Source organism: Heloderma suspectum, chromosome 2, assembly GCF_057233095.1.
Source record: "Heloderma suspectum isolate Gila_16-S chromosome 2, 16-S_ref, whole genome shotgun sequence".
Taxonomy (NCBI): domain Eukaryota; kingdom Metazoa; phylum Chordata; class Lepidosauria; order Squamata; family Helodermatidae; genus Heloderma; species Heloderma suspectum.
The window spans coordinates 397,912,161-397,922,500 of NC_139459.1; the positions used below are offsets into that span (position 1 = coordinate 397,912,161).

Consider the following 10,340-nt stretch of genomic DNA (forward strand, 5'->3'; position numbering starts at 1 on the left):
TCCCGTTTCAGGCACAATGGATTTCTTCCTCCACAGCTGTTTTGCTTCAGTTTTCTTTTGCTGCTCCTTGCTCTCTTTCTCATTCTTTTTCCCACTGCCTGAAGGAACAGAGAAGAAATAGCTGCCAGGAGAACTCATAGCATGATATGCTTGACAAAGAATCCCCCAACGAACTAAGCAGCTACCTGCTGATCTCTTTCCTTCAGAGGCCTCCACAAATGGCTCGTCTCCCTCTTCCAGCTGCAAAATGAGGTCAGGTCTGGGAACCAGAAGTCTTCCTTTGGAGGAAGGAAACAGAGTAGTTACTTCTGGCACCTGGGATAGTTAATACTTTGGAAGACAGAAACAAAATTCAAAGTGATCTTGATAGACTGGAGCGCCTGGCAGAAAACAACACAATGAGATTTAATAGGGATCAATGCCAAGTTCTGCACCTGGGAAAAAGAAACCAAATGCACAGTTACAAGATGGGCGATACTTGGCTCAACAACACTATAAGCGAGAAGGATCTTGGAATTGTTGTCAATCACAAGCTGAAGATGAGCCAACAATGTGATGTGGCTGCAAAAAAGGCAAATGCTCTTTTGGGCTGCATTAATAGAAACATAGCTTCCAAATCCCGGGAAGTACTAGTTCCCCTCTACTCAGCACTGGTTAGGCCTCATCTGGAGTACTGTGTCCAGTTCTGGGCACTGCACTAAAGGATGCAGACAAGCTGGAGAGGGTTCAGAGGAGGGCAAAGGAGATGATCAGGGGACTGGAAACAAAGCCCTATGAGAAGAGACTGAAAGAACTGGGCTTGTTTAGCCTTGAGAAGAGAAGACTGAAGGGAGATATGATAGCACTCTTCAAGTACTTGAAAGGTTGTCACAGAGAGGAAGGCCGGGCTCTCTTCTTGATCATCCCAGGATGCAGGACACAGAATAATGGGCTCAAGTGACAGGAAGCCAGATTCTGGCTGAACATCAGGAAAAACTTCCTGACTGTTAGAGCAATACAACAATGGAACCCATAACCTAGGGAGGTGGTGGGCTCTCCCAGCCTGGAAGTATTCAAGATGAGGCTGGACAGCCATCTGTCAGGGATGCTCTGACTTGGATTCCTGCATTGAGCAGGGGGTTGGACTGATGGTCTCATAGGCCCCTTCCAACCCTACTATTCTATGATTCGATGATTGTAACAAGCACCCAGGGATTCCAAAACAGCCTGACTGATCCTTCCAAACCCAACCCCAAGAAGGTAAAAAGAGGAACAGAAAGGTCAACATTTCATTCCTGCAAGAGGGAGCGGAGAGGGGGAAGGAATTACTAGAAGAGTGAAAAGCAAGGCTAACGTTATTCTTTAGCATTAACCTGCCGACTCTGTGAGGTTTTGGTTGATCTAAATGGCTTTAGTAGGCCACCTTTGGGGTTCTGTTTTGAATACTACTTATTTCAGCCAAGGGAAAGAGGGATCCTTACCCAGAGAGGCCAGATTCTGCCAGTTTTCCACCATGACCTCCTTGTGCAGAGCCCTCCGGCCTGGATCCAGCAGGGCCCGCTCCTCTGCCGTGAGATGCACAGCTACCTCCTCAAAGGTCACCAGACCCTGAAAGAAGAGGAAGGAAACAGGCTGTCCTCATGGGTAATGCAACCATCCCAAAGTAAATGGAAAAGTTATACGGCTCCTTCGCATGGAGCTTTTATCCTGCTATTGAGATTGTTCACTCACGGAAGTTGGCGTGTCCTTTTCATGACATCGTTAACTTCCAGGGCACATCCAGCGGTATTTCCTGGTTATTCTGTCTCAAACAGATCTAGAACTAACGGACCGTTTTTTAGAGTCGGAATATAACGGCATTGAAATAGCCACTAGATGGCAGTGTTTCATCGAGTTCTATGGAATCTTGAAAACTAAAAGCTTCCCCTCTCAGCAACCACGTGGTCGCTGTCTGGGAGCCCACAGTAAACGTGGCAAGGCTCCAGAACGGGAGGACTGCAGGGGTTTTCTTTAGTTTTCTTACTCGGTTGCATACAAAGCATTCCTCGTGGGCCATCTGGACAGGCTCCAGGCATTGCTCTGTTAGGTCAGGAGGGTTGGAACTCAGGCCTGCGGGCCAATCTGGCCTGCTCAGTTTGCCCATATGGCCAGGCCCCTTCCATCCTGATCCTCACCGCCAAACGCCATGGTTTCCAAACGCTGTGCTGGAAAGTGGATCCTAACAAGTTTCAGTCAGGATAATATGGACTTTGGCAGGAAAAATGCTTCATGCCCCTAGGATAGTGGGTTATCTGTGAGCAAGGAGAGGCTTAGCCCGCCAGGCCCCTACTCAGCAACAGCAGCAGCTGTCTGTAGGTTTTGTATTTCATCCCCCTCTGAGCTCAGTGTTCACGTTTCTCTCTCTCTCTCTCTCTCTCTCCCTCTCTTTCTCTCCAACAGGGGTGAGGAGCCTTGGGCCCAGGGATCAAGGCTGGGCCCTCTGAATTTCCCCCTAAATCTATGCCCCCTTCCCCTAATTCCAAGCCCTTTCCCCAACCATCAATTGTTGGGTGGCTTCTTAGAGTTTGTGCCATTTCTTTTTTTCCATTCTGAACCGCCAAAAGTCCTTTCCTAAGGCTTCGTTGCTGACAGTGGGAGCATTAAGCTTAAATACTTACTTAAATACTTTTACATGCTGCTTTTACACTTCTAACGTCTTATCTTCAGTTCTATTGTGTTGAATTTTATAGTTTTAATGCTTGTGAACTGCCCAGGGAGCCTTGGCTGTTGGGCAATAAATGTAATAAAAATACATACATACATACATACGCTGGTATTTTTTGGCTGCACCCCTTTTACTATTGGGGTGGGTCTCTTTCGCCTTTGCCCCCACCTGTTCACTTGCTCTTGTTTAATTTTTTAATTTTCTAAAATAAAGCATTAAATAGTTATCCATTTTCAGTTTTGTCCGTGGTGACGTTTGCCTGTTCGGACGTAGCGTGGTTACCCACCGGGGTGTTCAGAAGCCATTCGGTGTAGGTTCCGAAGTTCGAGAGGACTGAATTAACACCTTGCAGTGCTATAGAAGGTTCCACGTGCAATCCCGGAGCCATCCTCACAACAGCCTTGTAAGGTGGGGCAGTATGAAAGCCTATGTGGTACAGTGGTTAGAGTGTTGGGCTAGCCCAGAGAGATCCTGGCTCAGATCCCTACATGGCTACAAAGCCTACTGGGTGACCTCTGGCCAGGTACCCTCTCAGCCCAGCCACCCTCACTGCAGTAGGAACTGGGGGGCTGAGGGAAGAGGGGGGTCTCAGCCAGGAAAAGGGGGGCAGGGAGAGGCTCCGGCTGTGCCACCTGGTGAGGAGGAGGGCCCTGGATGCACTTGCCAAGTTTCCTCTCACCTAGGAACATAGGAAGCTGCCTTATACTGAGTCAGACCTTTGGTCCATCTAGCCCAGTACTGTCGACACTGACTGGCAGCGGCTCTCCAGGCTTTCAGGCAGGATTCTTTCCTCGCCCTACCTGGAGGAGCCGGGGATCGAACCTGGGACCTCCTGCATGCCAAGCATGTGCTCCATCACACTGAGCTATGGCCCCTCCCAGATGGAGACCCAGCCAGCTCCTCACCTACCCAGCTCCAAGCCATTCTGGCCCAATCATCTTGGGAGAAGGGAGCCTGCTCCCACCCTTCATCGCCTTTAGCCAATGGGGGAAGCCACAGCCAGGACAGTCAGCCCTAGAGTTTTCAAAAGGGCAGACAGACACACACATTGTCCAGACAAGGGACTTCCTCGTTCGCTATGAGCCCCTGTCCTCCATGACTCTCCAGAGCATTGGGGGCCCTCTGGAGAAGATTGTGGGGTGGGGTGCCACTATGGGGAGCGGGCTGCAGGGAAGAGCAGGGGAAGGAAAATGCAGCATTGACTATATTAAGAACATGAGAAGAGCCCTGATGCTGGATCAGACCACAGGCCTTTCTAGTCCAGCATCCTGTTCACACAGTGGCCGGCCAGGGAAGCCCACAAGCAGGGCAGGAGAGGAATAGCTCCCCCCACTCATGTTCCCCAGCATACTGCCTCTGAAACTGGAGGCAGCAAACCGGACTGAATTAACACCAGCCTCAACTAGAATCCAGCCCCCGAGAGCATCTCTGAAACGGAATTTAGCCCTCCGGCTGAATCATGTTCAACACCCGCACTTTAGGCTCAGGGAGACATGCAGGGGACTGAGGTATCCAGGGTCTCCCTTTCCTGTCTTTGCCTTTCTTTGCCCACCTGATCTGGCTGCACAGCAACCAGCTCCGCTCCACCAAGGACAGGGGAAGCCATGCCTGGAACACTCTGCTTTGGGCTCTCCTTCGAGCAGAGGATGGAACCTGGGGGGTGTTTCCACCAGCGATTTACCCCAAGCTGGCTGCGTGTTGAGGTCGCTAGGGATACACGACGTCATGGCCATCCAGCAGCCACCCCAGAGCTTATCACAGAAAAGCCGGATTTCCTGAGATTACTCAAAGTCTGATTCTTTTCCTTAAGTTGGGTTCTCCCCGGTATAGTTGCTGTGTGCCCTGCCAGCCCTGTCCAGGGGCGTGCCTCTCACCATAACCCCATCAAGGGGTGTTTCCTCCCACTGCGCTGAATGAGGCTTGCCCTCTGAATGCCCACAGAAATTACAGAGATCCCCCTCAACTGACATGGCACAGCGCAATCGCGAGGCTCTGATTCTCCTTTGTTTGCTTATTGCCTTAGGAAGAAACTACTTCGACATATAGAGATCCTGTGGGTTAAAATGGGGGCTGGTTTCCATCTTTGTGTTCACTGCTCTCTTTCCCACAACAAACCCATTAGTGCTTCCTCAGAAGTAACTCCCATTGTGGTCAATGAGTTCCTGCAGGTTAAAATGGGGGCTGGTTTCCATCTTTGTGTTTATTGCTCTCTTTCCCATAACAAATCCATTAGTGCCCCCTCAGAAGTAACTCCCATTGTGGTCAATGAGGTCCTGCGGGTTAAAATGGGGGCTGGTTTCCATCTTTGTGTTCTCCCCCCCACCCTTTCCCAACACAAGCGTGTCTACTTGGAAGTAACTCCCACTGGGCTCAGTGAGGCTTGCTCCTGAAATGCAGGTGCATCTGGACTTTCGGGGGAAAGGAGAAAGGGGGAAAGCCTCTCTTATTGGTTGAGCAGCCCCTGCCAGTCAGATGACGGTCACTCCAACCCCCACCCCCACAAGGAAGTGTGTTCTGCGAAGTGATTTTTACTGGTGTGGAGAACCTGCTCGTGGAGCCCTGCTCTCAGCAAAGCTGATTCCTTTTTTTAAAATCCAGTACTCCATTAGCTTCTCCTTCTACAGTCAGGGCCAAAAATATTGGAACAAGGATAACTGTTTGGCAGCTGGCCTCTGTATACCACCACACATTGAAGTTGAAAGGAAACACACCCAGATGGGAGCGAAGTCAGGACTTCCAGCTGTAATTCAAGGGGTTTGACAAAAGTGGGGCACTAACCATTCAGGAAGGACAGCCAGTGGCATACACACACACCCGTCGGTGGTGGCGCATAAGTAATGGAACAAACCAACATCATTTCAAACTTAAGGACTGCCTTTAATACTGGGATGAAAATCCTTTGCAGTCAATGACTGCCTGAAGTCTGGAACCCATGGGCATGACCAAATGCTGAGTTTCTTCCCTCGAGATGCTTTGCCAGGCTTTTACTGCAGCTGCCTTCAGCTGCTGCTTGTTTGTGGGTCTTTCTGCCTTCAGTCTTGTCTTCAGTAAGTGCGAAGCATGCTTTATGGGGTTGAGATCAGGTGACTGACTTGGCCATTGAAGAACATCCCACTTCTTTGTCTTGAGAAACTCCGGGGTAGCTTTTGCTGTATGTTTTGGGTCATTATCCATCTGCAATATGAAGCGGTGTCCTATCAGTTTGGTGGCATTCGGCTGAATCTGAGCAGAAATTATAGCCCTATGCACTTCAGAATTCATCCTGCTGCTTTTCTCAGCAGTCAGGTCATCAATAAACACCAGTGACCTGGTTCCATTGGCAGCCATACATGCCCATGCCATAACACGGCCTCCACCATGTTTGACAGATGATGTGGTATGCTTTGGATCATGAGCTGTTCCTTCCCTTCTCCATACCTATCTCCTCCCATCATTCTGGTACAAGTTAATCTTGGTTTCATTAGTCCAAAGAATGTTATTCCAGAACTGGGCAGGCTTTTTTAGGTGTTTGCTGGCAAAGGCTAATCTGGCCTGTCTGTTTTTGAGCATTACCAGTGGTTTGCAGCTTGTTGTGAAGCCTCTGTATTTGCATTCATAAAGCCATCTCTTGACTGTAGATGTTGACAATGACATGCCTACCTCAGCAAGAGCGTTCTTGACCTGGCTAGATGTTGTGAAAGGGTTCCTCTTCACCATGAGCAGCATTCTGCAGTCATCCACTTTAGTCATCTTCCGTGGCCTGCAAGGCCTTTTGCTGTTGCTGAGCTTGCCAGTTAATTCCTTCTTTTTCAGGATGTTCCAAACTGTTGTGTTGGCCACTCCCACTGTTTTTGCTATCTCTCTGATGGGTTTGTTTTGTTTCCTCAGCCTAATGATGGCCTCCTTCACTCACATGGACACCTCTGTGGACCTCATGTTGGGAGTTCCAGTGAACAGCCACCAAATGCAAATGTAACACTCAGAACCACCTCCAGGCCTTTCATCTGCTTGATTGGTCATGGGGCACCCAGGAAACAGGCCACATCTGGCCATGCAGCTACCTGTCAGCCATTCGTTCCATTACTTATGAGCCACCACCGACGGGTGTGTGTGTATGCCACTGGCTGTCCTTCCTGAATGGTTAGTGCCCCACTTTTGTCAAACCCCTTGAATTACAGCTGAAAGTCCTGACTTCGCTCCCATCTGGGTGTGCATCCTTTCAACTTCAATGTGGTGGTGTACAGAGGCCAACTGCCAAAACAGTTATCCTTGCTCCAATATTTCTGGCCCTGACTGTATTGTTGTGGAAACACGGCCCAGGACTGCTCCAGCTGCACCTTGCATTGCAGCTCCGTCCAAAGCTATGGTTCTATACATCCATTTACCCCAGCCTGATACCTTCCAAATGTGTGTGACTGACACTCCCATCATCCCCAGCCAGCATGACCAAGGGATACGTGGTGTTCTCCTCCCCCAGTTTATCCCCACAGGATTGTGCAACGCCTTGTGTGCTGGCTTTGTCCTTGGGGCCAGTGTGTTTGGCTGTTCTTGCATGGAATCTCTGCCCGGCGTAGTTACCAGGAGGAAAGACTCTCACCTGCAGCTCTGTCTGCCCTGCTTGGCTCAGGAGGAAACCTTCCGCCAGGGCCGCCGCCTGGGAACTGGTCTCTGCTCCACGTTCCCTGACCCAGTTCTCCGTCTCCGGGGGGAGGGTGGCCAGGAATGGCTCCAGGATCAACCGGTCCAGCATCTGAGCTTTCGTGCTTCTCTCCGGCTGCAGCCACTGACGGCACAAGGCGTGGAGTCGGCTGCAGAGTTCTCGGGGCCCGTCGGGCTCTCCGTGGCAGAACTGCCTGAAGCGCTGGTGCTGGACATGGGAGCTGGCCGTGTGCCCACCGAGGATCTTCCGCACAGTCCCTTCCCAGAATCCCTCAGTGCTCCTGGTCCCATTGGCCTCGTGGCTTCTTTCCCCTTCAGGGCTAGCTAAGCCTCGCTCTGCCATGATTAGTCTGTACTTCAAGGGAGTCTCTTTCTTGGTCAAGGATTGTCCAGAGAGGCTTGGAGAATACATTCCTGCAAAGCAAGGACTTTATTGTTCTGTGTTCAGATGATTACGTTCTCGAGGCTGGAAGATACGTTACAAGCAAGAGCGGAAGGTTCTGGTCAGCAGCTGAGCTCGCCCAGAAGAAAAGGAAGTGAAAAACTAAGTAGAAACTAGGGATTGAAGGGGCGTTCCTTCACCTGAGAGCCACAGACCAAAGCTAACAACAGGTGTGTGGGATGGGGACGTGAGGATGGGTTTTCTTCCATGGATTCAATGCCTGTCCTCTGGCTAATAATTTATCACTCTACCTCAGTGGGTAAATTGCAAACTAAGCATATTAATTGCTCCCCTTTGACTGGAGTTGTTCTGCTTTACTAGTCGTGAGCGGGGGGGGGGGCAGGTTGATGTCAGAATTCAGATGTGGATTTCTATCTGCAGCCGCCCCAGTTGATTCCAAACAGTTCCAACAAGAAAAAAAGGAGGAAGACAACAGAAGAAGCCAATGTGGCTTCACAACAAGCTTAGGGATGACCTGAAAACAAAAAAGGACACATATAAGAAGTGGGAAGAAGGCCAAGCAACAAAGGAAGAGTACAGGCAGATAGCACAGAATTGCAGGGATGGCGTCAGGAAGGCTAAAGCTGAGAACGAGCTGAGGTTAGCGAGGGAGGCTAAAAGCAACAAAAACGCTTTCTTCAGCTATGTGCATAGTAAAAGACAGAGGAAAGAAATGGTGGTTCAGCTATTCAATTAAAAAAAAAGGTAAAGGTGTCCCCAACCAGTCATGTCCGACTCTAGGGGGTGGTGCTCATCTCCATTTCTAAGCCGAAGAGCCAGCACTGTCCGAAGACGCTTCCGTGGTCATGTGGCCGGCATGACTGAACACCGAGGTGCACGGAACGCTGTCACCTTTCCCGCCGAAGCGGCACCTATTTATCTACTTGCAATTTCTTGCTTTCGAACTGCTAGGTTGGCAGGAGCTGGGACTGAAGACGAGAGCTCACTCTGTCATGCGGCACTCGGGTCTCGAACTGCTGTCCTACCGACCTTCCGGTCTGCAATTCAGCGTCTTAACCACTAAGCTACTGCGGCCCTATTCAATAAGGATGGCAAAATGATGGCAAAGAAAAGGCAGAAGTGCTCAATTCCTACTTTGGCTTAGTCTTCTCCCGAAAGAGGGTCTATGACCCCCTGGCAAAAGTGAAGTACAAGTTGAAGGGGCAGGATTGCAGCTTGAGATCGATAGGCGTATGGTCAAGGAACACCTAATGACTTGGAATGAGTTCAGATCTCCAGGGCCAGATGAACTGCATCCTAGAGTGATAAAGGAACTGGCAGAAGAACTCTCAGAACCGCTGTCTATTCTCTTTGAGAAATCATGGAGGACGGGGGAAGTGCCAGATGACTGGAGGAGGGCTAACGTCCCTATCTCCAAAAAGGGTAAAAAGGAGGAACCTGGGAACTACAGACCAGTCAGTCTGACAACAATCCCTGGGAAAATTCTGGAGCAGATTATAAAGCAATACATCTGTAAGCACCTTGAAAACAATGCAGGGAATACTCAATCCCAATTTGTGCAGGACATGGAATAATGGGCTCAAGTTACAGGAAGCCAGATTCCATCTGAACATCAGCAAAAACTTCCTGACTCTTAGAGCAATATGACAATGGGACCAATTACCTAGGGAGGTGGTGGGCTCTCCCACAATGGAGGCATTCAAGATGAGGCTGGATGGCCATCTGTCAGGGATGCTCTGACAAGAACAAATCCTGCCAGACGAATCTGATCTCATTTTTTTGATCAAGTAACCTCCCTTGTGGACCGTGGCAATGCTGTAGACATCATATACCTCAACTTCAGCAAAGCTTTCGACAAAGTGTCCCATGATATCCTGATGAGCAAACTAGCTCAAAGTGGGCTAGATGAAATAATGATCTGGTGGATCCACAGTTGGCTACAGATTCGGACTCAAAGAGTGCTTCTCAGTGGGCTCTTCTCATACTGGGGAGAGCTCACAAGCGGGGTACCGCAGGGCTCAGTCCTGGGCCCAGTGCTCTTCAACATTTTTTTTAATAACTTGGAGGAGGAGGTGCAGGGAATGCTGATCAAATTTGCAGATGACATGAAATTGGGAGGGATAGCTAATGCTTTGGAAGACAGAAACAAAATTCAAAGTGATCTTGATAGACTGGAGTGCTGGGCAGAAAACAACAGAATGACATTTAATAGGGATCAATACCAAGTTCTGCACCTAGGAAAAAGAAACCAAACGCACAGTTACAAGGTGGGCGATACTTGGCTCAACAACACTACAAGCGAGAAGGACCGTGGAATTGTTGTTGATCACAAGCTGAATATGAGCCAACAATGTGATGTGACTGCAAAAAAGGCAAATGCTATTTTGGGCTGCATTCATAGAAGCATAGCTTCCAAATCCCGGGAAGTACTAGTCCCCCTCTACTCAGCACTGGTTAGGCCTCATCTGGGGTACTGTGTCCAGTTCTGGGCACCACACTTGAAGAAGGATGCAGACAAGCTGGAGAGGGTTCAGAGGAGGGCAACAAAGATGATCAGGGGACTGGAAACAAAGCCCTATGAAGAGAGACTGAAAGAACTGAGCATGTTTAGCCTTG

The 10,340-nt window shown here is 49.6% G+C and overlaps 1 protein-coding gene across 1 annotated transcript in view; it reads right to left on the reverse strand.

Moving 5' to 3' along the window:
- LOC146356591 (uncharacterized) overlaps positions 1-10,340 on the reverse strand; it is an 81,400-nt gene that overhangs the window by 1,047 nt on the left and 70,013 nt on the right. The gene's annotated exons all lie outside the window — the stretch shown is intronic.